Below are 24,024 nucleotides of genomic sequence, written 5' to 3' on the forward strand. Positions count from 1 at the left end.
TTTTATAGAGCAAGATGTACATCCTTAATTTCAATAAAATCTGTTACCAATGCAAATTATTTGTTAATTTTCTGCACCATAAAAAAGCATATGATTACATGATGAAAGCTTAAATGACCAGTCTGAGTATTCCTCATAATATCTACTGGCTTAGGTTATCTATGATGACTAGTGACTTAGTTTATTACAATGCAACAACCATCAGTGAAAAATAGAAAAGAAAAATGACTTATCTATGAACCATTGAAAAGTGATGAGGTAGGCTAGTCCTAATAAGGTGCCATTTTTCTGGAATGATAAAGAAGTTCCTTAGTAGAAGAGGGATCATAGAGTAGGATAAGCTAGAAAGCTAGAAAATAGTATTGGTGCCATGTTCAGTTTATCTGTGGGGGTGGGGGGCAAAATTGTGTAGGGAATAATCAGTGGAAATTTTAAACAAACTAGTTGGGATGTCAGATTACGATAGGATCTAGAGAAGGCTTAGAAGATGAAAGCTGAAGGGACATCTTGAAGAATAATAATATTCTCATTCTTCCTACCTAACTCCTGAGCAATTTTGGTGCTCGCAAGGCTGGGTAGTGGCCCTCCATCACATGTAGGTTCATAGGCCATACAAAAAAAGCTAAAGGCAGTCCAATATTGTTGTACATTAAACGGGGAACATAGGCTGCGCGGAAGAATATAAGTGTAGTAAGGGTAATCATAAAGATTGATTGTGGGAACCAGCGAATACCTGGGGACCAGCTGGGTGCAGGTGATTGAATTAACCTTACATGAGGGCAGTCAATGAGGATTTAACAGTGACCTGTGCGTAAGGTGTTGTAATTGGTCAGACTCCATAACTATGCAGCTTGATCATGTTTAATAAGGACTGACTTATGCCTTAGTTTTTGCCAGCTACTGGGTGTAAATATTGGATGGAGAGAATTAACTTGTACACATAAAAATTGATTCACTGGGTTACTGTATGTAGGGCACAGTATACATATTGTCTGGAGTGCTTTCTAAATGACTTAATCTCAGTAAATGTTGCTTCAAATAACGAGAGATGCATGTCAATGGAAATTTACAAAGTATATACCAAAAACCCAGGACATGTGACAGTGGGGCAAAGTAAGTCCAAACCTCGATGGTTCTATCACTTTTGCTATTGGTTGTTGAAAACATGTGAAGGACTTCCCTATCTTGAAGAACTGTATTGCTAGTATACTAGATAGTTGGATATTGTCACAAGGGGCATGAAAAGGAAATGGTGGGGAAAATAAAAAGTAAGCACTTCTGCCATGGGTCACAATACCTAGCACCATAATAGAAGAGCCTTGTTTTGATCTTTGATATGGGAACTTCATACTTCTAAGTACACTACTGATAAAAACTCTGAGTTAGATATATTCATGTAGTGGGTTGAATGGTAATTTTGGTTCACTATTATGAATTAACTGCACTTGAATTGTATTCATAAATCCTGGCAATGATCATATCTCTATAATGCTGTATGCTAGAGTCCAGAGTTTATATAGAGCAATAAATCACATTATTTGTGTTAACCCTTGAACTTATATTGTTCCTAAGCATTATGACACACTAGGCCCATTTATCATGGGCAGAAAATATTGCATTGTTTCACTATCTAATTTCTATGAATGAGATCCATCCATCATGAAGTAAGTTGCAGTTCAAATGCCTTAATAAGAAAGAAAAATACATTGCCTTTGAAATGTAAAATCTTCTGCTGCAGGATTTTAAGAGTCTGAGAAGGATAAAGCATACTTACTGCTAGATCTATTTTCTAGTACTTGAAAAACGCCCTTAAAGATGTTAGGCCTCAGAGGTATTAGACAAGAAGAGTTTGTAGTTATATAGATCTACTCAACTCTTCAATCATGGAAATACTTCCTAGACCCAATGAGATACAAACATAAAGGATGTTTTAAAGAACAAAATAACGTACTTGACTAAAGTTCTACTTGCCATTTACTGCTACAATAACATACGGTACAAATTCACTACCTCCTCTATGGCTGGAGTATATAATAACCAAACGGCTAGCGGTTTTGTCATTTATACTTTACCATCTATGATATTTTTTGTTATTTGTCAGTACTCATAATGTACTTTTTAATGCATGTATCCTTTTCAATCAGTGAGAAGCTACAACTTTGTATTTTTTCAATGTTTCAATGCATTTAGAAAACTCTGCAAATAAACATAATGGAAAACGTTGCAATGTTTTCTGCCTGAAGCATCTACAGAGACGTATCTTGTAACAGGCTACAGAAAATCCTGCGTTGCCTAATCCTGCAGTCATAGTGCCATCCAGCTGTCACCCACTTCTTGTTAACCTACCAAATGTATGTAAGTAAAAAGTAGGTGATAAATGGAAGGTAAAGGGGTAAGTAGGAACATATCTCTGGATGTGGCCTTTGACCTTTAATGTGTCCCCAATCAAGAATAGCAAAGCGAGGAAGCCAACATACAGCAGTAACCAAAAATATAACTTTGCTCCAGAAATGGGTGGAAGATTTATGGTTACAGTACATGGCACAAGGCTTGGTGGTTACTAGAGATGAGCGAACGTACTCGTCCGAGCTTGATGCTCGTTCGAGTATTAGCGTGTTTGAGATGCTCGTTATTCGAAACGAGCACCACGCAATGTTCGAGTTACTTTCACTTTCATCTCTGAGACGTTAGCACGCTTTTCTGGCCAATAGAAAGACAGGGAAGGCATTACAACTTCCCCCTGCGACGTTCAAGCCCTATACCACCCCCCTGCAGTGAGTGGCTGGCGAGATCAGTTGTCACCCAAGTATATAAATCGGCCCCTCCCGCGGCTCGCCACAGATGCATTCTGACATAGTTCAGGGAAAGTGCTGCTAATGCCGGAGCTGCTATAGGGAGAGCGTTAGGAGTTATTTTAGGCTTCAAGAACCCCAACGGTCTTTCTTAGGGCCACATCTAACCGTGTGCAGTAGTGGGGAGGCTGCTTTTTGCAGTGTTGCACATTTTTTTTTGTATATCGGCCGTGCAGAGCATTGCGTCCTGCAGTAATTTTACATAGTCCAGGGCCAGTAGTGGTGAGGCAGGGACAGAAGACATATTTAGTGTATATAGGCAGTGGACCTTTCCAAAAACATTTGGGAAAAAAAATCTATTTGGGCTGCCTGTGACCGCCCTCAGTGTAATGGGTCTCTGCTGGGGGTAGTTGTCCTAATTCATACGCAGCCAGCTAAGTGTTACAGCAGGCTTGCGCAAAATTCTTTCCTGGCTCTGTGTTGCCTGTTACATCACCGCTGTATTCCTGTCCACAGTGAAACAGTCTGCACTAATTTTACATAGTGCAGGGCCAGTAGTGGTGAGGCAGGAACAGAAGACATATTTAGGGTATATAGGCAGTGGGCCTTTCCAAAAACATTTGGGAAAAAAAATCTATTTGGGCTGCCTGTGACCGTCCTCAGTGTACTGGGTCTCTGCTGGGGGTAGTTGTCCTAATTCATACGCAGCCAGCTAAGTGTTACAGCAGGCTTGCGCAAAATTCTTTCCTGGCTCTGTGTTGCCTGTTACATCACCGCTGTATTCCTGTCCACAGTGAAACAGTCTGCAGTAATTTTACATAGTGCAGGGCCAGTAGTGGTGAGGCAGGGACAGAAAACATATTTAGTGTATATAGGCAGTGGGCCTTTCCAAAAACATTTGGGAAAAAAAATCTATTTGGGCTGCCTGTGACCGTCCTCAGTGTACTGGGTCTCTGCTGGGGGTAGTAGTCCTAATTCATACGCAGCCAGCTAAGTGTTACAGCAGGCTTGCGCAAAATTATTTCCTGGCTCTGCTGTGCGTTCCGTAAGCGAAGTCAGCCTCCAACCACAGGCCAATAAGCGGCACATTTAATTACAGCGTTCTGTTTCTGCACTACTGGTAATACAGCATGCTGAGGGGTAGGGGTAGGCCTAGAGGACGTGGACGCGGGCGAGGACGCGGAGGCCCAAGTCAGGGTGTGGGCACAGGCCGAGCCAGTGCGGTAGCCAGGGGTAGAGGCAGGGCCAGACCGAATAATCCACCAACTGTTTCCCAAAGCGCCCCCTCGCGCCATGCCACCCTGCAGAGGCCAAGGTGCTCTACGGTGTGGCAGTTTTTCACAGAGACGCCTGACGACCGACGAACAGTGGTGTGCAACCTTTGTCGCGCCAAGATCAGCTGGGGAGCCACCACCACCAGCATGCGCAGGCATATGATGGCCAAGCACCCCACAAGGTGGGACGAAGGCCGTTCACCGCCACCGGTTTGCACCACTGCCTCTCCCCCTGTGCCCCAACCTGCCACTGAGATCCAACCCCGCTCTGAGGACACAGGCACGAGTGCCTACCGGCCTGCACCCACACCCTCACCTCCGCTGTCCTCGGCCCCATCCAGCAATGTCTCTCAGCGCAGCGTCCAGACGTCGCTAGTGCAACTGTTTGAGCGCAAGCGCAAGTACGCCGCCACGCACCCGCACGCTCAAGCGTTTAACGTGCACATAGCCAAATTGATCAGCCTGGAGATGCTGCCGTATAGGGTTGTGGAAACAGAGGCTTTCAAAAGCATGATGGCGGCGGCGGCCCCGCGCTACTCGGTTCCCAGTCGCCACTACTTTTCCCGATGTGCCGTCCCAGCCCTGCACGACCACGTCTCCCGCAACATTGTACGCGCCCTCACCAACGCGGTTACTGGCAAGGTCCACTTAACAACGGACACGTGGACAAGCACAGGTGGGCAGGGCCACTATATCTCCCTGACGGCACATTGGGTGAATTTAGTGGAGGCTGGGACAGAGTCAAAGCCTGGGACCGCTCACGTCCTACCCACCCCCAGAATTGCGGGCCCCAGCTCGTTGCTGGTATCTGCGGCGGTGTATGCTTCCTCCACTAAACCACCCTCCTCCTCCTCCTCCTCCAATGCAACCTCTGTCTCGGAATCAAGATGTGTCAGCAGCAGCACGTCGCCAGCAGTCGGTGTCGCACGGCATGGCAGCACAGCGGTGGGCAAGCGTCAGCAGGCCGTGCTGAAGCTACTCAGCTTAGGAGAGAAGAGGCACACGGCCCACGAACTGCTGCAGGGCCTGACAGAGCAGACCGACCGCTGGCTTGCGCCGCTGAGCCTCCAACCGGGCATGGTCGTGTGTGACAATGGCCGTAACCTGGTGGCGGCTCTGCAGCTCGGCAGCCTCACGCATGTGCCATGCCAGGCCCATGTCTTTAATTTGGTGGTTCAGCGCTTTCTGAAAAGCTACCCACACTTGTCATACCTGCTCGGAAAGGTGCGCCGGGTCAGCGCACATTTCCGCATGTCCCACACGGACGCTGCCACCCTGCACACCCTGCAACATCGGTTTAATCTGCCAGTGCACCGACTGCTGTGCGACGTGCCCACATGGTGGAACTCTACGCTCCACATGTTGGCCAGACTCTATGAGCAGCGTAGAGCTATAGTGGAATACCAACTCCAACATGGGCGGCGTAGTGGGAGTCAGCCTCCTCAATTCTTTACAGAAGAGTGGGCCTGGTTGGCAGACATCTGCCAGGTCCTTGGAAACTTTGAGGAGTCTACCCAGATGGTGAGCGGGGATGCTGCAATCATTAGCGTCACCATTCCTCTGCTATGCCTCTTGAGAAGTTCCCTGCAAAGCATAAAGGCAGACACTTTGCACTCGGAAACGGAGGCGCACCTTTCCGAGCAGGTCTGACAAGCGTGGGTAGCTTTTCAGAAAGCACTGAACCACCAAATTAAAGACGTGGGCCAGGCATGGCACGTGCGTGAGGCTGCCGAGCTGCAGAGCCGCCACCAGGTTAGGGCCGTTGTCACACACGACCATGCCCGGTTGGAGGCTCAGCGGCGCAAGCCAGCGGTCGGTCTGCTCTGTCAGACCCTGCAGCAGTTCGTGGGCCGTGTGCCTCTTCTCTCCTAAGCTGAGTAGTTTCAGCACGGCCTGCTGACGCTTGCCCACCGCTGTGCTGCCGTGCCGCGCGACAACGACTGCTGGCGACGTGCTGCTGCTGACACATCTTGATTGCGAGACAGAGGTTGTATAGGAGGAGGAGGAGGAGGGTGGTTTAGTGGAGGAAGCATACACCGCCGCAGATACCACCACCAAGCTGGGGCCCGCAATTCTGGGGGTGGGTAGGACGTGAGCGGTCCCAGGCTCTGACTCTGTCCCAGCCTCCCCTAAATTCACCCAATGTGCCGTCAGGGAGATATAGTGGCCCTGCCCGCCTGTGCTTCTCCACGTGTCCGTTGTTAAGTGGACCTTGGCAGTAACCGCGTTGGTGAGGGCGCGTACAATGTTGCGGGAGACGTGGTCGTGCAGGGTTGGGACGGCACATCGGGAAAAGTAGTGGCGACTGGGAACTGAGTAGCGCGGGGCCGCCGCCGCCATCATACCTTTGAAAGCCTCTGTTTCCACAACCCTATACGGCAGCATCTCCAGGCTGATACATTTGGCTATGTGCATATTTAACGCTTGAGCGTGCGGGTGCGTGGCGGCGTACTTGCGCTTGCGCTCCAACACTTGCGCTAGCGACGGCTGGACGGTGCGCTGAGAGACATTGGTGGATGCGGCCGAGCACAGCGGAGGTGAGGGTGTGGGTGCAGGCCAGGAGACGGTAGTGCCTGTGTCCTGAGAGGGGGTGTTGGATCTCAGTGGCAGGTTGGGGCACAGGGGGAGAGGCAGCGGTGCAAACCGGAGACGGTGAACGGCCTTCGTCCCACCTTGTGGGGTGCTTGGCCATCATATGTCTGCGCATGCTGGTGGTGGTGAGGCTGGTGGTGGTGGCTCCCCGGCTGATCTTGGCGCGACAAAGGTTGCACACCAGTGTTCGTCGGTCGTCTGCACTCTCAGTGAAAAACTGCCAGACCTTTGAGCACCTCGGCCTCTGCAGGGTGGCATGGCGCGAGGGGGCGCTTTGGGAAACAGTTGGTGGATTATTCGGTCTGGCCCTGCCTCTACCCCTGGACACCGCACTGCCTCTTCCAACCTGCCCTGCTGCTGCACTTGCCTCCCCCTCTGAAGACCTGTCCTCAGTAGACGTAGCAAACCAGGTGGGGTCAGTCACCTCATCGTCCTGCTGCTCTTCCTCCGAATCCTCTGTGCGCTCCTTCCTCGCACTTACTCCAATTACTACTACCTGAGTGATAGACAACTGTGTCTCATCGTCATCGTCCTCCTCACCCACTGAAAGCTCTTGAGACAGTTGCCGGAAGTCCCCAGCCTCATCCCCCGGACCCCGGGAACTTTCCAAAGGTTGGGCATCGGTCGCGACAAACTCCTCCAGTGGGAGAGGATTCGGAACCATTGCTGCCCATTCTGGGCAGGGGCCCGAGAACAGTTCCTGGGAGTCTGCCTGCTCCTCAGAATGTGTCATTGTAATGGAGTGAGGAGGCTGGGAGGAAGGAGGAGCAGCAGCCAGAGGATTCAGAATTGCAGCAGTGGACGGCATAGAACTCTGGGTGGTTGATAGATTGCTGGATGCACTTTCTGCCATCCACGACAGGACCTGCTCACACTGCTCATTTTCTAATAAAGGTCTACCGCGTGGACCCATTAATTGTTAGATGAATGTGGGGACGCCAGAAACGTGCCTCTCTCCTAATCCCGCAGCAGTCGACTGCGATACACCTGGATCAGGAGCTCGGCCTGTGCCCACACCCTGACTAGGGCCTCCGCGTCCTCGCCCGCGTCCATGTCCTCTAGGCCTACCCCTACCCCTCAGCATGCTGTATTACCAGTAGTGCAGAAACAGAACGCTGTAATTAAATGTGCCGCTTATTGGCCTGTGGTTGGAGGCTGACTTCCCTTACGGAACGCACAGCAGAGCCAGGAAACAATTTTGCGCATGCCTGTAGTGAGACGTAGGTGCGTATGACTGAGCTAGTGGAATTCACAGCGCAGAAGCAGTCAAGTCGCCAAAGGCCAGTAGTAGGCCTTGGGTATTTTGCTTCTATTTTTTTTTAATTCTGAGCTGATACAGCAGACAGATACTGTAGGCAGCGTATAATATTATGTATACTGTTTCCCTCTGGCGGGATGACAGCGCTGATGTAACAGAGACAGCAGATCCAGGAAACAATTTTGCGCAAGCCTGCTGTAACGCTTAGCTGCGTATTAATTAGGACTACTACCCCCAGCAGATAGATACTGTAGGCAGCGTATAATATTATGTATACTCTTTCCCTCTGGCGGGATGACGGCGATCATGTAACAGAGACAGCAGATCCAGGAAACAATTTTGCGCAAGCCTGCTGTAACGCTTAGCTGCGTATTAATTAGGACTACTACGCCCAGCAGATAGATACTGTAGGCAGCGTATAATATTATGTATACTCTTTCCCTCTGGCGGGATGACGGGGATCTTTTAACAGAGACAGCAGATCCAGGAAACAATTTTGCGCAAGCCTGCTGTAACGTTTAGCTGCGTATTAATTAGGACTACTACCCCCAGCAGATAGATACTGTAGGCAGCGTATAATATTATGTATACTCTTTCCCTCTGGCGGGATGACGGCGATCATGTAACAGAGACAGCAGATCCAGGAAACAATTTTGCGCAAGCCTGCTGTAACGCTTAGCTGCGTATTAATTAGGACTACTACCCCCAGCAGATAGATACTGTAGGCAGCGTATAATATTATGTATACTCTGTCCCTCTGGCAGGATGACGGCGATTATGTAGCAGAGACAGCAGATCCAGGAAACAATTTTGCGCAAGCCTGCTGTAACGCTTAGCTGCGTATTAATTAGGACTACTACCCCCAGCAGATAGATACTGTAGGCAGCGTATAATATTATGTGTACTCTTTCCCTCTGGCGGGATTACGGCGATCATGTAACAGAGACAGCAGATCCAGGAAACAATTTTGCGCAAGCCTGCTGTAACGCTTAGCTGCGTATTAATTAGGACTACTACCCCCAGCAGATAGATACTGTAGGCAGCGTATAATATTATGTGTACTCTTTCCCTCTGGCGGGATTACGGCGATCATGCAACAGAGACAGCAGATCCAGGAAACAATTTTGCGCAAGCCTGCTGTAACGCTTAGCTGCGTATTAATTAGGACTACTACCCCCAGCAGATGGATACTGTAGGCAGCGTATAATATTATGTATACTCTTTCCCTCTGGCGGGATGACGGCGATCATGTAACAGAGACAGCAGATCCAGGAAACAATTTTGCGCAAGCCTGCTGTAACGCTTAGCTGCGTATTAATTACGACTACTACCCCCAGCAGATAGATACTGTAGGCAGCGTATAATATTATGTATACTCTTTCCCTCTGGCAGGATGACGGCGATCATGTAACAGAGACAGCAGATCCAGGAAGCAATTTTGCGCAAGCCTGCTGTAACGCCTAGCTGCGTATTAATTAGGACTACTACCGCCAGCAGATAGATACTGTAGGCAGCGTATAATATTATGTATATTGTTTCCCTCTGGTGGGATGACGGCGATCATGTAAAAGAGACAGCAGATCCAGGAATTAATTTTGCGCAAGCCTGCTGTAACGCTTAGCTGCGTATTAATTAGGACTACTACCCCCAGCAGATAGATACTGTAGGCAGCGTATAATATTATGTGTACTCTTTCCCTCTGGCGGGATTACGGCGATCATGTAACAGAGACAGCAGATCCAGGAAACAATTTGCGCAAGCCTGCTGTAACGCTTAGCTGCGTATTAATTAGGACTACTACCCCCAGCAGATAGATACTGTAGGCAGCGTATAATATTATGTATACTTTGTCCCTCTGACGGGATGACGGCGATCAGGTAACAGAGACAGCAGATCCAGGAAACAATTTTGCGCAAGCCTGCTGTAACGCTTAGCTGCGTATTAATTAGGACTACTACCCCCAGCAGATGGATACTGTAGGCAGCGTATAATATTATGTGTACTCCTTCCCTCTGGCGGGATTACGGCGATCATGTAACAGAGACAGCAGATCCAGGAAACAATTTTGCGCAAGCCTGCTGTAACGCTTAGCTGCGTATTAATTAGGACTACTACCCCCAGCAGATAGATACTGTAGGCAGCGTATAATATTATGTATACTGTTTCCCTCTGGCAGGATGACGGGGATCATTTAACAGAGACAGCAGATCCAGGAAACAATTTTGCGCAAGCCTGCTGTAACGCTTAGCTGCGTATTGATTAGGACTACTACCCCCAGCAGATAGATACTGTAGGCAGCGTATAATATTATGTATACTCTTTCCCTCTGGCGGGATGACGGGGATCTTTTAACAGAGACAGCAGAACCAGGAAACAATTTTGCGCAAGCCTGCTGTAACGTTTAGCTGCGTATTAATTACGACTACTACCCCCAGCAGATAGATACTGTAGGCAGCGTATAATATTATGTATACTCTTTCCCTCTGGCGGGATGACGGCGATCATGTAACAGAGACAGCAGATCCAGGAAACAATTTTGCGCAAGCCTGCTGTAACGCTTAGCTGCGTATTAATTAGGACTACTACCCCCAGCAGATAGATACTGTAGGCAGCGTATAATATTATGTATACTCTTTCCCTCTGGCAGGATGACGGCGATCATGTAACAGAGACAGCAGATCCAGGAAACAATTTTGCGCAAGCCTGCTGTAACGCTTAGCTGCGTATTATTTAGGACTACTACCCCCAGCAGATAGATACTGTAGGCAGCGTATAATATTATGTATACTGTTTCCCTCTGGCAGAATGACGGCGATCATGTAACAGAGACAGCAGATCCAGGAAACAATTTTGCGCAAGCCTGCTGTAACGTTTAGCTGCGTATTAATTAGGACTACTACCCCCAGCAGATAGATACTGTAGGCAGCGTATAATATTATGTATACTCTTTCCCTCTGGCGGGATGACGGCGATCATGTAACAGAGACAGCAGATCCAGGAAACAATTTTGCGCAAGCCTGCTGTAACGCTTAGCTGCGTATTAATTAGGACTACTACCCCCAGCAGATAGATACTGTAGGCAGCGTATAATATTATGTATACTCTGTCCCTCTGGCAGGATGACGGCGATTATGTAGCAGAGACAGCAGATCCAGGAAACAATTTTGCGCAAGCCTGCTGTAACGCTTAGCTGCGTATTAATTAGGACTACTACCCCCAGCAGATAGATACTGTAGGCAGCGTATAATATTATGTGTACTCTTTCCCTCTGGCGGGATTACGGCGATCATGTAACAGAGACAGCAGATCCAGGAAACAATTTTGCGCAAGCCTGCTGTAACGCTTAGCTGCGTATTAATTAGGACTACTACCCCCAGCAGATAGATACTGTAGGCAGCGTATAATATTATGTGTACTCTTTCCCTCTGGCGGGATTACGGCGATCATGTAACAGAGACAGCAGATCCAGGAAACAATTTTGCGCAAGCCTGCTGTAACGCTTAGCTGCGTATTAATTAGGACTACTACCCCCAGCAGATAGATACTGTAGGCAGCGTATAATATTATGTATACTCTTTCCCTCTGGCGGGATGACGGCGATCATGTAACAGAGACAGCAGATCCAGGAAACAATTTTGCGCAAGCCTGCTGTAACGCTTAGCTGCGTATTAATTACGACTACTACCCCCAGCAGATAGATACTGTAGGCAGCGTATAATATTATGTATACTCTTTCCCTCTGGCAGGATGACGGCGATCATGTAACAGAGACAGCAGATCCAGGAAGCAATTTTGCGCAAGCCTGCTGTAACGCCTAGCTGCGTATTAATTAGGACTACTACCGCCAGCAGATAGATACTGTAGGCAGCGTATAATATTATGTATATTGTTTCCCTCTGGTGGGATGACGGCGATCATGTAAAAGAGACAGCAGATCCAGGAATTAATTTTGCGCAAGCCTGCTGTAACGCTTAGCTGCGTATTAATTAGGACTACTACCCCCAGCAGATAGATACTGTAGGCAGCGTATAATATTATGTGTACTCTTTCCCTCTGGCGGGATTACGGCGATCATGTAACAGAGACAGCAGATCCAGGAAACAATTTGCGCAAGCCTGCTGTAACGCTTAGCTGCGTATTAATTAGGACTACTACCCCCAGCAGATAGATACTGTAGGCAGCGTATAATATTATGTATACTCTGTCCCTCTGACGGGATGACGGCGATCAGGTAACAGAGACAGCAGATCCAGGAAACAATTTTGCGCAAGCCTGCTGTAACGCTTAGCTGCGTATTAATTAGGACTACTACCCCCAGCAGATGGATACTGTAGGCAGCGTATAATATTATGTGTACTCCTTCCCTCTGGCGGGATTACGGCGATCATGTAACAGAGACAGCAGATCCAGGAAACAATTTTGCGCAAGCCTGCTGTAACGCTTAGCTGCGTATTAATTAGGACTACTACCCCCAGCAGATAGATACTGTAGGCAGCGTATAATATTATGTATACTGTTTCCCTCTGGCAGGATGACGGGGATCATTTAACAGAGACAGCAGATCCAGGAAACAATTTTGCGCAAGCCTGCTGTAACGCTTAGCTGCGTATTAATTAGGACTACTACCCCCAGCAGATAGATACTGTAGGAAGCGTATAATATTATGTATACTCTTTCCCTCTGGCGGGATGACGGGGATCTTTTAACAGAGACAGCAGAACCAGGAAACAATTTTGTGCAAGCCTGCTGTAACGTTTAGCTGCGTATTAATTACGACTACTACCCCCAGCAGATAGATACTGTAGGCAGCGTATAATATTATGTATACTCTTTCCCTCTGGCGGGATGACGGCGATCATGTAACAGAGACAGCAGATCCAGGAAACAATTTTGCGCAAGCCTGCTGTAACGCTTAGCTGCGTATTAATTACGACTACTACCCCCAGCAGATAGATACTGTAGGCAGCGTATAATATTATGTATACTCTTTCCCTCTGGCAGGATGACGGCGATCATGTAACAGAGACAGCAGATCCAGGAAACAATTTTGCGCAAGCCTGCTGTAACGCTTAGCTGCGTATTATTTAGGACTACTACCCCCAGCAGATAGATACTGTAGGCAGCGTATAATATTATGTATACTGTTTCCCTCTGGCAGAATGACGGCGATCATGTAACAGAGACAGCAGATCCAGGAAACAATTTTGCGCAAGCCTGCTGTAACGCTTAGCTGCGTATTAATTAGGACTACTACCCCCAGCAGATAGATACTGTAGGCAGCGTATAATATTATGTATACTCTTTCCCTCTGGCGGGATGATGGCGATCATGTAACAGAGACAGCAAATCCAGGAAACAATTTTGCGTAAGCCTGCTGTAACGCTTAGCTGCGTATTAATTAGGACTACTACCCCCAGCAGACACGCAGTAAACTGAAGACGGTCACAGGCAGCCCAAATATAGTATTTTTCCCCAATTTTTTGGAAAAAGCCCACTGCCTATATAGCCTGAATATCTCTTTCCCTGCCTCACCAGTACTGGCCCTATACTCTGTACAATGACTGCAGACTGCGGACGCAATGCTCTGCACGGCCGATATCCAAAAAAAATAAAAATTGTGCAACACTGCTAAAAGCAGCCTCCACACGGTCAGATGTGGCCCTAAGAAGGACCGTTGGGGTTCTTGAAGCCTAAAATAACTCCTAACGCTCTCCCTATAGCAGCTCCGGCACCAGCAGCACTTTCCCTGATCTCTGTCAGAATGCACCTGTGGCGAGCCGCGGGAGGGGCCAATTTTTATACTCAGGTGACACCTGATCTCGCCAGCCACTCACTGCAGGGGGGTGGTGTAGGGCTTGAACGTCGCAGGGGGAAGTTGTAATGCCTTCCCTGTCTTTCTATTGGCCAGAAAAGCGCGCTAACGTCTCAGAGATGAAAGTGAAAGTAACTTGAACATCGCGTGGTACTCGCCTCTAGTAACGAGCATCTCGAACACGCTAATACTCGAATGAGTATCAAGCTCGGACGAGTACATTCGCTCATCTCTAGAAGGGATCTTTCACATGGGACGGAATCTTCACAGGACACAGTGCAGATGCAAATTTTGTCAATTAGTGCGTGTTTTTTGCATTTTTAACTGAGGAATGCATTCTGTGGAACATCATGCAGAATTTCTTGCATTTTATTTACACAGACTTTAATTGCAGAATGACATCTTCTGTATGTTAGAGATCTGCAACAACTATTCTACAGGACATAATAAATTCCACAGTAGAAAGCTTTTTTGCTGCAGAGTTTAATCTTATCCTTTTGAAGTAAGGATGCACAGATTTAAAGTGCAGAATTCAAGCCCTACAGAGATAACATTATGATATATTAATTGCGTCTAGTGAAAACACCCTAATAGTCTTTGACTTTGCCCTGAATGAAGTTTATGCAGCACCATGCTCCAGCATGCACACCCATAACAAGAGATCAATGCAATACCAGTGCCCACCTATAACCATACATAACCAGCAGTAAAGGCGCACATTATCTGCAATGAAAAGTAATTGTAGCACACAATGACAAACTGTAAGTGGCAAAACCCATCCCAGTTTTATCCTTTCCTGATATACTTGCAGTCTTGTACAAAATAATAACCCTCGATTCAGACATATACTTGGTAATTGGGCATGGTTCATAGTTGCAGGTTCAGCTCAACCCCCCCCCCCCCTTTACAAGTATATGATCAGAGTATCTAGGGTTTGTTTGCAGTCTTTTATCATGAAAACAAATATTTTCAGTCTCCACAGGAGAATAAACACAAAAACAGTAAAATAATTTTAATTCAGAGTATTTGTAAAGTTTAGTTTAATTTTAGATGACTTTGAACAATTAACATAGTAGTTGCAAAAGAGAGGGGAGGGCAATGAATCACAGGCAGCGCTTGGCCATTCCTTGAATTCAATGAATGCCCAAGCGCTGCCTGTGATTGGCTGAATGCTGTGAGCAGCACAATTCAGCCAATCAGATGCAGCCCTTTCAGCAAACAGGGATTTTAAATCCCTGCCCGCCTCAAGAACTTTACTACAGTGTCGGGGACCCAAGAGGCTAGATGCGCCTGGGCCCTGGCAGCGGCGGAGAGGTGAGTATATGTTTTTTTTTTTATTTGTTACATAAACCAGGGATGATTTTCAGGAAAGTGCTTATATTTAAACCCCTCTCCCAAAAATCACTGCAGGGGTTGCCAGCAGCAGTGGCTGCCCCATTGAATGCAATGAGTGAACATCTCAATCCTCTGCCACAGCTGTCACAGTTGTGACAGCTGTGGCAGAGGATTCTTTACTTACTGCAGGGAGTCCCCTTGTCACTGAAGACTATGACAGTGGTAGCAAAGCAATAGTAACTGGCAGCATACGAGGATGTATGAAGATGCAAAAGTACTTTATTGCCCCATTACAAAATAAGGTAGCAACGTTTCAAGCTTAGCTTGAGGAAGGCCTATTTGGCCGAAACGTTGCTACCTTATTTTGTAATGGGGCAATAAAGTACTTTTGCATCTTCATACATCCTCGTATGCTGCCAGTTACTAATGCTTTGCTTGGACTATATCTTTGGAGCCTGCCTGGTTTAGGCTCTTTACTGGCGTTCTGCATTAAGCTGCCTGACCTTACAAGAGGGACTACTGCTGTGCTGCTGAGAACTTAACACATTGACTGTGACAGTGGTGTCACAGTGTTCAGTGGCAAGGGATCTCCCCGCAGGGAATATTGACACGCAGCGCCAACCTATGCATGCATGCATGTCCTATGTGCTGCAGGTACGTGCGTTTGCATGCCTGTAAAACACGAACATATGAACACAGCATAGGGAACCAATAGTTCTAAATAGATCTGTAGTTTTGTGCGCACGTATGTAAGCACATAAACACACTTGTGTAAATAAGGCCACTTTGGTTTTCTCGATGTTCAGTGAGAGACCAAGCTTTTTGTATGCATCTGCAAGATGTTTAAAGTGACTTGTGGATCGTTTTCTTAATGAGCACAGATTATGTTATTATTAGCATATTGGAGTGCTATAACAGAGGTTGTTGTGACCTTGGTTTGGGCTTTTAGTCTGTTAAGGTTAAATAATTTACCATCTGTACGATAGATGATTTCCCCACCAGTGGGAAGCTTCCCATCAACAAGGTGCAGTATCATAGCTATAAAGATGAAAAATAAAGTTGGGGCAATAACACAACCCTGTTTGACGCCTGACTCCACCTTAAATGGGTCACTTTGGAAGCCATTGCTGTCCAAGACCATTGCCATAATGTCATCATGGAGTAGCCGTAGGATGTTCACGAATTTATTAGGGCACCCGAATTTTTGGAGGATGGTCCAAGGAGCATTGTGATTCACTGTGTTGAATGCCTTTGCGAGGTCAATGAGAGCCATGTACAGTGGGTGGTTTTGTTCCCTGCTTTTTTCTTGGAGCTGTTGTACCATGAAGATGATATCGACTGTTCCTCTGGAATGGCGGAAGCTGTTCTGGGATTCCGGGAGGATGTCTCCTGAAAAGGGTAGAAGACAGTTTGCAAGTATTCTTGCAAGGATGTTCCCCGCGGAAGTTAGAAGGGAGATACCTCGATAGTTTCCATAGTCTGTTCTTTTCCCCTTTTTGAAAAGGGTGATAATAGTCGTGTCTTTGAAGTCTGCTGGGATTTTCTCAGTCGTCCACACTTTTTTAATCAGCTGGTGGAGTTGTTGTATCAGCTCAGGTCAACCCTCTTTAAAACCTTAGCAGGGATCCCATCAGGTCCGCTGGATTTGTTATTTTTTTAATTGGCTGATTGAAGTGAAAGTGTCCAAATGGGAATGATACAAGGATGTTAAGATTGAAAAATATGGGATAATAAAGAGTACGGAGAGACCGTTATAAGAGCAAGCGGGGGGAAAGTACTAGCTGGTACCGATGAAAATGGAGTTGATGAAAACAGAGGAATGGGAAAGAATGATTAGGATGGTGAGAAGGCAAAGGATAGAAAGATTTATTATATTTTTCTACATGAGTTTTCTAAAGTAAATAACTGCCTTACATAACTTAATCCTTGTGTGTCAAACTTGAAAATAATATTAACTTTGTTGTGCTGAACAAATAGACAATGAATAACAAAACCAACAGAAAATCACTGTCATCTGCACAATTAAATGGTTGTACAATGGAATTATTACCCTGACATCCTTGAATGTCTGTTCTTGCTTAGGTTCCCTTCAATTTTAATTTTCTAACAGAAAGAACTGCATTTGACTTAGGAAGGTGAAAATCCTTTGGATTATATTCAGTGTTAAAGCAATGTTATAAAAAGCAGCATTTCTATGCATGTAATCTACATTTTCAGACTGAGGTTTTATGTATTGCTGAAGGATACTGCACATGAATATAAACATAGAAGGTTTTGTAGTTTTGTAGTAAGCAGATCCTCAGGAGTTAAATCTAATAAGCACTATGGAGAGTTACATGGGTTCTATCAACATGGGTGGAAGTTGTGCGGCTGAGAGCAATTTCATAAAATATAAAATGCATACATGTGAACAAAAAATGTTTTCATCTCCTAACAACAAACAGCAATCTTGAAAATTAGGAATTGAGAGGAAATAATACTGTATAACTTTTCTATTATATGGTAATTGGACCATTATTTGCATTGCATACTCTCTAACCCTTTGAAGACCGAGGCATTCAGATACTTGAGTATCAATATAATATAATTTCTGTTATGCTTTGCTATTTTTACAAAATAAAAAAAACTTAAAAGTTTAAATTTTTCATTAAGGCCTTGGTCAGACGAGCGTCTTTTCCTTGCACAAATAGGCATGCAAAAAGATCGACACTCGCTTGTGTAAAAAATTGCGTGACCGGTTGAATTCCAACTATTTGAAGTAGCCAATGGTCCATGGAAAGTATGCTCCAAAGTTTGGACAGGTCCTATCTTTGCGCGCACCATGGACCTTTAGATGCGACCTTGCTGGCGCATGTTCTATCTTTGGTAGGTGCGAGTATTTAGCAGCTCTAAAAAATGTATATATGAACACTTTCATAGGAAACCAATAGACACAATCTTTTTGCGCGCTTATTCATGCACGGAAAAAACTGTCGTCTGACCGAGGCTGAATGCTGCAGAAAACTTCGGACTTGGTTTGAGTGGAGTGAGTTTTTTTACACAGATTCATCAATTGCCTATAAATTTGTCATTAAGAACGGCAACGTGACCACCAGCAAAACTGATTTAAAAGACCCTCATAATAAATTTCCCCTCATTGTGTGCAAACAGGGGCATGCCTTTTTAAATTAGTCCTTTTTAAATCAATGTTAACTTAAATAAATACTCAATTCAGCAAATGAAGCTAAAAAGCAAGAATTTTGTACTTTACAATGTAATTTGTATATTATTTTAAGGAATATTTCACATTTTACTTTCATGATTAAACATGTAGCATGGTATTGAAAAAAAATTCAGCTTTTTTTCCTCGGCAAAAGAACACTTGAATTAGGTTGAACCACAGTACCAGACATAGCCTATGTATAACAATGGTGCTGCTTCTATGGAAAAAGAAGACCCATTTTTATAGTCTCAGTCCACCACGTGCATATCAAAAAACATATCAAAAAAGCATTAGGACAGATTTACTGTCTTAAATTTAGATTATAATTAGACTGGCTCTACCAAATTTATTACAGTGGCTCACACTGTATAATACATTTCAGCAATCTTTAGACACTTTAGTTTAACTTTATACCACCTCATTTTTGGCTTATCTTAGACCATTCTTTGTGTCAAAATTTTGGTATGTATTGGTGCAGTTAAAAGATATGCACCTTCTACTAATTTATGACCCTTTCTCTCATGAGATGCACAAAGTGTCCAAATCACACAATAAATTTGGTACTAGGCATGTACACCAGGATTTTAGTGCAAGTGAAGGTAGAATTCTTGTGCATTTAGGTTATTGAATCTCCCCCATTGTGCTTGGGGATTTGAAAGTACTAGATGTACTTTTTCTTAAGCTTGTCCTCAGTCTTAGATGTTCATAAAGCAATTGTAGACCAGAAGTATTTCTTTAAAGTGTTCCAGTAATTCTTTGTAGTGTTAAGTTTGTTGTTGTGCCAGATGGTGTTGGTCATGGGTGTCACAATTTTGAAGAGCTTCTTTTTACTGTTTTCTAGAGCTTAAATCTTTGCATTTAGTTTTTTAAATGCCACTGTTGTGTTTTTGTTCTTCCGGTATAGGCTTTTTATTCCCTCAGCGCCTGTGCTGAGTTTAATTTCATTCATGTTTACTCCAGCTGTCTGTTTTGTGTCTCAGTGAAGAGTTGGGAAAAAAAGAACAGCAGTTCTTTTTCTTTCTGGTATTCTATAGTCTCACTGAAATTCCTGTACCTATTACATTTTTCTACAAATAGAATTGGTTAATGGCATTAGCAACATTATACAGTATATCACCAAATTCTAGGCAGTAGTAACTACTAACAAAAATATGAGTCATCTCCCCCACACTAAATACAGAGGTAATCTATTCCACTTCCAATGGCGTGTTCTGTCATACATAGCATGATTTTATGTTATGAGCAAGTACAGCATTACATTTCTTGGATTAACATAGTTATTATCTCTTGGCAGAAAAGGGGTTTATAATGACACAATGCTGCATTAATCTAAAAATAGGAAAAAACATATAAATGTAATTATTGTTATCATTGAAATTTCATCCTCTTTATTTTGATTGAACAGCAGATGTGAAGTTTACACAGACCATCGCAGTCAATCACTGCACACTGTGGTGAGTTGTATATTGGTTTTCAACTAATTACATGACCTTCAAATCTTACTTTTCATCTCTCTAGCAAAGACGAATTGTACAGTATGGCCCACTGAAATATAAACAAATATAAAGGAGGACCAACAGTATTCTGAGTTGCTGTTTGCCCTCTGCACAATTGTTGAGACAGGGAGGGAAATAAAAACAATCCAAAACCAACAAAGTGAATGCTATGAAAATGACTCATCTCCAGCATGCTGGGCAAAAAAACATCAAGAATTACAGAAAATTAGCATGGATAATAAAAATTATATGGATGAGAATTCATAGTTTTCCATTCATTGAATTCAAACACATATTTATAGGCACTCAAAACTCCTAAAAACTTTAAATACATTGATAACCAGTCTATGGTTGAAATGGGTACAATGGTTGAAACTTTCTCTTTTAAACTAGATTCTGGGGAAAAGAGTATGGAAGGGAGAAAGAACAAGGAGACACCATCTGATGTAGTGAAAGTAGACAAGATTAGAATAGTCCAAATGTCTACTGCTCTCATCTGATTGTGCTAGGATGTGCGCTTCAGGATGAAAAAAAGCAAGACTAGTGAGTCTGAGACAAGGGCCTGCAAACAGTTGGAAGGTCACTAGTAGAGCCTTACCCCTGGCTTAAAACCAGGTGCAATACTCAGGAAGAAACAACTGACAACCATAGTAACTGCTCCTTTGGAACTGACAGATACAATGCCAGAATGCCTCCAAAGTGTCAGAGCTTTTCTTTTATTATGCAAAACATTGTGCACATCAACTCTAGAGTAGGGTCTTCCTCAGGCACAAATAAACGGAATTTAAAAAAAAAAAAAATCAAAAAATCAATTGTTGCTTCTCGGCCATCATTAAAAAGCATCAATAAGACAGGAATATTACAAAGATTAATTTAAAAAATCATAGTACTATCATAATTATAATTTATATAGCATATCAATAAATATTATGATACACAAACATTATATTTACCGTTAGGCCAACATGAATCAAATGCATCAATAAAATACATGTGAAGAAAATGAATAGACTGCCATCATCCATAATGTTAGTACAATGCAGCCATAAACTCATCAGTGAACATTTATCACTAGAGGATTATGCTGTAACAAATTGATACTTACAGGTAATCTCAATAAAAATAATGTGCATAATGTGGATGAACAGCAGTCTGCTGTCAATGATCCCAGGTGTCACAAGCAGCGGAAGCCAAAAGAGATAAGCATGACCAGGAAATAGAGCACCCCACCATTGCAATCTAATGATGGTATGAGGCAGAGTTATTATACAAAGACTAATATTACAACCATACAGTAACTACATAGTGGTAAAAAACAGTTCTACATTCTGCAAACCGTATAAGTGATTAGAGATGAAATCCTCTCTGGAGGCATTCAATTTTCGCATATTTCCCATCCAGCCCAGACCTCTATAAAGATTTCTTCCAGTCACAACTTATCTCTGTAAGGTTTGCAATATAGTCATCTTTGGGTCCTTGATTTTTCAGCACCCCATTAACTCTTTCCCGACCTATACGAGCTATGCTACTAAGTGAGTTATGTGCCTGTTGCTGCCCTAATTCCATGGCAAAAAGTGCGCACCAATAGCATGGATTTTGATGCTGATCTGCAGCAGATTTTACTCCTCCAATTGAAAGGGTGAAATACGGTTTGGATTGTGATGCAGATTTTGGCAGGGATGCACAGCAAAATCTGCCATGTGGGAATGTGCCCTAAAAGTGCCAAGTTTTGTACTTCAAACAGTAATAGCACTCCTTTTAGTGGCCCATACAGTAATATTTCCCCTCCCACAGTAATACTACCTCTTTTGTGCCCCTACATAGTAATAATGTCCACTGTTGTGATAGTGCCCTCTTAATATTAATAGTACCTACAAGTGTCCCTTTATAGTAATACTTCCCCAAGTGTCCTTTTCATAGTAATAGTACCCCCATGTGCCCCCTTAGCAATAATTATGCACTTAAGTGCCCCCTTAGGAGCAATTGTGCATCCAAGTGCCTCCTTAGTAGTAATTGTGCCCTCAAGTGCCTCTTTAATGTTAATAGTGCCTGTAACAGAGAAAGAGAGGGGTGATACCTACTGATCCCACCTCTGTCCCAGATTACTCATGGATCGACTACTTTGAGCGCACTCGACATTGCCAACGGTCATGGCAGAGCCTCGCTCGATCACCCTAGCAGAATTGCAAGTTTGTAGTTGTTAGAATACAGGTGGATCTATACCCAGCTTTCCCAGGCTTCATTTTAATGACTCAGCACTTTGCAGTACCCACACAAATACACATTTCCACCACCAGCTTTTTAAAAGGCAAGCTGGGACCTAGACTATGAATTATGAAAACAATCTTCGGAGTTATGATTCATTTTAAAACGGACAAGGCTTAACTAATAAATTGTAGATTTATTCGAGAAAAAGACTAGCAGTGCAGATATATACAAAAGATATACAGAAAGCTTGTTACATGGGAGTATAAGTGTATACAGGTATACACACAACAAGACAGTATTTTAAAATAAACAGGAAGAAATTAAAAGACGGAGACCAGATTTGGATATTGATCTAATGTTCCAATACTTGCAGAGTCACTGAAGCAAATAGGACTGTCTTAATCTCAGGACGTATCTCAGTAATCTGACAATTTGGGCCTCTGACACCCCAAATTATAAAGGATCCCTCAGTACACACTTTCCTCTGCTCCCTCTGATGTGATTCAGGAGGTTTGGGTGGATCCATGCATCACTTGTGGGAAAATCATTATTCCCTATTTTAGTCATATTTCGGCGGGAGGCCTTCTGATCAGAAATATAGACCCAGCATATTTCTATTCAGGATGTCTATGGAAAATATCTAAGGTGTCAATCCACACCGGCAGGGTGTCAATTAACATTTCCCTGTCATTAGCTAGTTTTATTGCCATTGGAAGCAACAATAAAAATTAAAACTGTTTACAATGGGAAACAATTGAGAATATACAGAATGTGGCCAATGAAACATGAAATGCATAATTTTCTATTCTACATTGTTCCATACAATAAATCACAATTTAGACATTCATGTTTATTACTCAATGTTCATAGAAAATAAGTCACGCACCTTTTTTTAATAACAGAAAATCACATTTGTTTTACATCATGCTGGATTTTACGCATTAGTTAAGACTAACAAAAAGTGTATTAAATGATACATTATTTGATTTGTTTATATGAGCACTTAAAAAACAGAATGTAATGCTGTTATCAGAATCTGTATGAATCAAATTTATCAAGTAAATGACTGGCTTAGTATGTTTAATGAAAGAGTGCATTCTTCATTACATTTTATTAACTAACGGACTTAATAAAAGGAACAGTTGTACAGCTAGAGCAAACTTTATTTTGACATGTGACACATAAACATTAGAGATGAGCGAGCATACTCGTCCGAGCTTGATGCTCGTTCGAGTATTAGGGTGCTCGAGATGCTCGTTACTCGAGACGAGCACCACGCGGTGCTCGTCTCGATTAAACGAGCACTGACCATTGAATTCAATGGAGCCGGCAATACAGCCGGCTCCATTGAAAGCAATGGGCTGCCAGCTAGCGCGGGATGAATTTTTGGAAAGGGCTTAAAAATATAAGCCCTTACCTGAAAATCATGCTAAAATGTGTAAAAAGTAAAAAAAAATATATATACTCCCCTTGTCCCGGCAAAACGATGTTAGCCCATTGAATCCAATGGAGCCGGCAATACAGCCGGCTCCATTGAAAGCAATGGGCTGCCGGCGATCGCACAATGAATTTTTGGGAAGGGCTTAAATATAGAAGCCCTTCCCTGCAATTCATCCAGAAATGTGTAAAAATAAAAAAAATATATATATACTCACCTTGTCCCGGCAGACGGAGTTCAGCTGCTGCCAGCTGGCAGTTCTCCTGAACTGCTCTCTGTAGTATTCAGCAGCCGGGGATTTAAAATCCCCGCCTGCTGAATGAGCTGCCTCTGATTGGTCACAGCCTGACCAATCAGAGGCAGATCTCACTCACACCCATTCATGAATTCATGAATGGGTGAGTGAGTGCTGCCTCTGATTGGCTCAGCGCAGCTCTCAGCTGAATGACAGCAGTTCAGCACCACAGTGCAGGGGACAGCAGGAGAAGACGCGGCTGTGCCCTGGCAGCTGAAGGGAGGTATTTATTTTTTTTGTTTTATAAATCACTTGTAATTCATTTCCAGGGAATGGCTTATATGTAAAGCCCTTCCCTGAAAAAGAATTCAGGTGTGCCAGC

This window comes from Eleutherodactylus coqui, chromosome 2 (genome assembly GCF_035609145.1).
Source record: "Eleutherodactylus coqui strain aEleCoq1 chromosome 2, aEleCoq1.hap1, whole genome shotgun sequence".
In the NCBI taxonomy this organism is placed as follows: Eukaryota; Metazoa; Chordata; class Amphibia; order Anura; family Eleutherodactylidae; genus Eleutherodactylus; species Eleutherodactylus coqui.